Source organism: Lepisosteus platostomus, chromosome 13, assembly GCF_059453375.1.
Source record: "Lepisosteus platostomus isolate fLepPlt1 chromosome 13, fLepPlt1.hap1, whole genome shotgun sequence".
In the NCBI taxonomy this organism is placed as follows: Eukaryota; Metazoa; Chordata; class Actinopteri; order Semionotiformes; family Lepisosteidae; genus Lepisosteus; species Lepisosteus platostomus.
In genome coordinates, this window is record NC_142623.1 from 38,456,953 (window position 1) to 38,463,004 (window position 6,052).

Below are 6,052 nucleotides of genomic sequence, written 5' to 3' on the forward strand. Positions count from 1 at the left end.
TTTGTAAACCACTATTGCTACATTTCACTGTTGGTGAAGTTCAGCACTGACATTAAAAAATGACACAGTCTAGCACACAGTCATAACTGAAGTATGCCAGAGCCCTCCTCAAAACAATCCAGAAGACAGATTCAGTCTTACAGAGGACATCCATGAAAATGTATAACCTGGTGTCAGAGAAATCTCATTATTGCCAGAACTGGACTTGCACCCTATTTTAAAATCAGATATGTGTATGTAATTCACATAGTTGGAATATCTGGATAGGTCTTATTAAAAATGACTTTTGAGAGGGGAAGAAAGCAGAAGATTTAAGCTGTTGTAGCTCATGGAGTGCCAGCAGGAGGATTTATTTCCATTCCGAGCGCCCGACTAATGAGCTACACTGAAAGACCTCTAGGGCTTGAAATGATCTCAGGCACCGCTGACAGTAAAGTCAACAGTGTGAGCTTTTGGAAAAGCAGAGGAGCCTGGTCAGGCAATTTCAAGTGGCCGTGCTTTCAGGGCTTTGTTATCCACTCTGGGCTGGCCTCTCTGACCTCCCTGCGTGCTGCTGAGCTTGTGAGGAAATGGAGAGGGCTCTGGTGTTGTTTATTGTGATGGGGAGTAGGTTCAAACGCACAGGACAGACTGTATTCCCAGAGGAATTGTGAGGGTAGGAACGTTGCCAAAAGGTGAACAAGAGAAGAAGTTGTAGATCCTTTGAAAGAGTAAAGAGGCAAAAGATCAATGTAGACAGGCGACCCCTCTCGTTGTCTAAGTCTGTCCTACACCGTTCCATTCTCTAAAGCTCTTTGTTCTACTTTTATTTCTAATTTAAGGCTGCAGAGTGCTCCTATTTCATCCCCAGGCAAAGTGGCAGAATGCCACAGTTAAGCATGTTAGTGTCCATTTAAATGGTAGAGCAGTATTAAACCAAAATGCAGCCCACAACACAGCAGCATAGATGTCTTTATGGGTTTGAGTGTGGCTGAATGACTTATATGACAGGTTTTTCCTGAACATTCTTTCTTCATTTTCTTCACGTCCAAGCAAAAAAAAAAACTGTTTTTAATTTAAATCAAATTTCCTTTGGAATTCCCAGTATAATGTAACAAAGTCTACTAAATAAGGATGAACGTACCATGGAACTTTCCAATAGAAACATGGTACAACAGTTTTACTATTAATAAATAAATAATATATATTCATAATTCTGGTGGGTAGCTGTGTCAGCATGCGTAGACTGCAAAGGAACAAGTAATAGGTTTATTCCATGCTGAAAAGAGAAGAAAGAAAACACAACGTTTCGGTCATGGAGCCTTCTTCAGGTGTCCGCACCTGAATGTATATAAATATAAATAAATATTCTCAATTTAAACTTGGAATATTCTGAATCTGTAACGCGTGTCAAGTGTCCATATACAGTATAATTTTTAAATTTCAGGAGAGTTTTTTTTTAGTGCTCTGTGTATTCCTTTAAATATATAATGAATAAATGTATTCCTTTAGGAATGTCAATGCTCAAGAAGAGAACTAATTTAGTCCTAAAAGACACAGGCAGCTGACTAAAAGTACTTCTAAAAATGACCACACTCGCATACATACTTCAGAATTTTCACTTGCTTCTCCTAACAATTGAACTGGATACAAAAAGAAATGTTCAGGTTACAAAACACAAAATGCATGGCAGAGTTCTTCTCATCTCCTCTGCATATATATCCTGCCCTTTCCATGGATTTGCCATTTTGTTTTCTCCCTTCTCATTCTAAGGATCTCAAACACTTTCATTTGGCAAATGCTTAATCCAGCCGAGCTCTAAGACTTGCAGTTCTAATACGATCTGGAATACAGAGCCACCATTCACTAAGCCTCCTCCTAATTCTTTGTGTTGTGATACTTTTTGGTATTAAGCAACCACACCATCCAGTCCCTTTCTAAAACTCTGCTTGAATACTTTGGCAGACCCAAGACTCTTCCCACCTTATCACAATCCAAATACCCTCTGTCAGACACAGCTACATTGCAACGTCCCTGTGAATGCTCTACAACACTGCCTGGCATTTGGACACTAGATGATCCCGTCTTGTTTAACATTTATATCGCAGTTCACAGGGATGCACACAAAGAAGCAGAAATTTCCTACAAAAATCAAATTACCTGTAAACACATTTTAGAAGAAGGACATGCTGACGAGTCCTTGTATGAAAATGGGACACTACCGAAAATACATCTGATACTGCAAGGCTATGCACTGCAAAAATGATCATCAGTACTGATGAAAATCTATATTCCCTGAAGGTTTTGGGCCTAAAACAGAAATGTAACTTTTTTCATTCAAATCATCTTGGGAACCTCTGTTCCTCATTCTACAGGCACTTCAACAAATTGGCTTTTGTAACCGTTTTTACGTATTGTGGCTATAGGGAAAGCAATAAACAGGTGATAGTTGATAGATGGTTGAATTGTAATTCAAGAAGGAATGATATTACAAACTCAAATTTAACCAACAAGGAGTGACACTTTTTTCCATAAAGTTACAAAATTAAGTACTGGAACTAGGCGTTTTAAAATAAATGATAACTCCTTTCATTTGCCTTTGGAATTTTATGTGCAGCAGTAATTACTACACAATAAATAGGTTTATTCCATGCTGAAAAAAAGAAGAAAGCGAACACAACATTTCGTTGTGTTCTCTTTCTTCTTTTTTTCAGCATGGAATAAACCTATTACTTGTTCCTTTGCAGCCTACGCATGCTGACGCAGCTACCCACCTGAATTACTACACAATTACTACTTAATTACAACCTAATAACCACCATCTTATAACATGGTATAACCTTGTTATTAGGTATGCCGCAGGTACTGGGGAAGAAAGGATGATCATCATCAAATGATGTTTGCACCCAAAACTTTGGGAAAACTATGTTTCATGACCCCACTTCTGCTATGCCGATGTTTGTCTTACAGTATGTTTAAACCATTCCTCTACTACTGTCAATACTGTCTAAAGTATTCAAAGAGACCCTTGCGACCTCTGGAAATCTGCAGAAGGTATTTCGGCCACAAGACAAACCTCATAATACTTAAGTAGAAAGACTCAACAATAGATAACATTTTTATGATTACAGATATTTAATTAGGTCAGTCTTTTTCAATGCATGCGTATTCAATATTCAATTTCTTGTTTGCTGGACATCAGCATGACCACGTTGTAGCAATGCTGTGGTAAGATAGGTCACTGCTGTAACTGGTGCAGGTGGGCAGGTGCTTGCTGCCCTTTGTCATTAAAGATATCATAGCACCCGTGGAAAAAACTAGGGAGTATCTTGGTTAAATTCTTCTTTGGACGTTTACAATCTACAGTTTCCCCTGATTTCAATTGTTGAAGTCCTTTTCTACCTTCTGTGTAGTATAACCGATGGCACACAATGGCACTTAAGGTGTGGGTAAAGGGATAATAATATCAATAATAATAGTAGTAGTGGATTCAATGGGGAGTTTTTGATACAGGGGAAAGTCATCTTTTGGAATGAATTAATCCTTTTAATGAATGACGCAAAGGGAATGCAGTACTGCAACGATTGATCAACAAATTGATTTTTCTTTTCATTTAAGAAGAAGGGTTTTTTTTACTCCAAAAAGTATTGCACTGTTTTAAATTTGGCCTGTTAAGGAAAAACGTGAAAACAAAATTCAAGCTGTTGATGTTAAAAATTGGTAAAAGCGTATATTTTTATTTGTTGTTTTTTTTTTCTCTCTCCAAGTGCCCCTCATCACTAACTTCAGTAACACAAACAAATGCAAATGGCTCTGAAAACTTTACATAATGTAACTCGGGCCCTTTTTAGAGGTGGAAAGAATAGCCCTTGAAAAGGGGCCTAATTAATCTAAGTACAGAGGCAATGGGCCCACTTGGAATTTTTTCACTCCTTTATCTGAAGTGAAAGAAAGGGAGACAAGCCTCCCTTTTTTTCTATCCAGAGAAGAGTAGGCCTTATTCAGGCATTTATGTTAACATTACCAACTGCTGGACCCCGTGAGTGAAGAAAATCAATCAACCTATATCTTTTTTTTTTTTTTTTTTTTTTTTTACTGCTGGTAAAAATAGGGAAAAGATATATAGCAATAATCTCACTTCTTGGGGCCTACACGTTTTTAAGAAGCAAAAGAAGCCTGGTGCTAGAGTTGTCAGGTGCTGGGGTGGCTGGAAGAACAATGACAAAGGAGAAGCAGAAGGTTAGAGATGAATGCTGTGGGTAAATCAGTAATAGAGCTAAAGGGCATACGCCTGTGGGGAATTTGGTGGTTTATAAAGGAGCTTTAAGAGGCCTCCATTCATATGGACCAAAAGAGATTTGAATTGCCCCCTTCACAATCACTTGAAAGGCTGAGCTTGGGGTGTTCCGAAACAAAGTGGAAATCACGCTGCCTTTGAATGGTTCTAATAAGCTTTTAACTATTTTACATTATGGCGTTACCCTCTTCTTCTCTGCTTCTTTTTATTGTCTGTGAGCCGTGCACTCGGCCAACTTAAATGTCTGATTTATACTTTTCTTCATGGTGACTTAAAACAAAAAAAATAGGAACCCGATTCAAAGAGTAGGGCTTGGTTTCATCATGCACAGTAGAAAAATAGGATGCATTATTTGAACAACAACAAAAAAGTTAGCGTGAACCATTGTTTGCGACGGACAGCGTACACCATACTGCTTCATGAAAAACTTAAATGTTTTTATCTGCAGGAGCTTAATTTGTAAGGCCTATTTAAGTCCAGCTATGAGAGAGTTTTATTTTTCAACTTTTAATATCTGGCAGTTATTTTCTGTTTTCAAAACAGTCTAACTCAGCATTAATTATTTCAGGGGAACTGCCATATTTAGGTATTTCTTTGTGGTGCCATGCAGTTCTATATAAAAAAGTTCTTATTTACTTAAAATAAAAGCATGGGAGTCACAGCCCATGGAAGGAAAAAACAACACCAAATAAATCACGATTTGTACTGTCTTCAGCATGACTTTCAAAGCAGTCTACTTTTAGGTGAAGTGTAACTGTAAATTACAATGTGAGATCTGGCTATAATCAAGGTTCAAGAATTGTGAAAACCTCACTTCAGTTTGGCCTGGGCATTAGTCAAGGAAACTACACTGATTGTGCTATAGGTCTGTTTATGGCTCTGTAAATTGCCCCTTGTCTTCTCTTTCTGAAGGTCACAGGTTCAGCGGCTGCCTGACTATAACTTAAACTGCTACATTTATCGGTACCCCAGGATGATGGGTGTAAAGGAGGTGGGGGTGGAAGGGCCACAGTGTTGGAAAAGTCGCCCTTTGGATGACACTTAAATTTGAGGTCCCGTCCGCATTGTGGACATTAAGAATTTCATGGTAATTGTTGAAGACAAGCAGGGGGGTTGACCTCTGCTGCCCTGATTAAGTTCTCATAAAAAACCTCCCTGCTTCATCTCAATAATGGCTTCCAACAGTAAAAGAAAATAAAAAAATACTGTTTTCTGAGTTCAAAGGTAGGCATGCTCAATTCACTGGAATGCTTTATAAAAACAATATATAGGTCCAAATGTTGCAAAGTTTTTACTGGTTTCAGAAAATTGCCCAATAGAGAATTTACACAAGTCTGTCCTTTTTCCTATCGCTATAGTTATAATTTGTCTTCTCCATTTTCTGCCTATAAAAATTAATACCTCTTTTCAGGCAGAATACTTACGCCTAAGGTTTAAACACACATCTAAACTCAAAATCTAAACGGCATTATTCTGTACTTGCAACTGTTCTTCGCACTTCATTGGCAAGCTCAGTTTTAAAAATCTTTTAAAACATTATTCAGATGAAGAAAATCCCAAGAAAGTGTCACAATACTTTTCATAGCCAGGAAATATCTTGTGTTTAAACACATGAATGAAATATTCTTCTCTTCCATAAACATGAGGATGGGCTTTATGACCTGGTTTATTACAAAAGGTTAGATAAAAGTGTGCTAAAATTCATAGTATTAATAAAGGTGCTTAAAACAGCATTACTGCTATATGAGAAATATAGTAGCTGTACAGTATTTACCA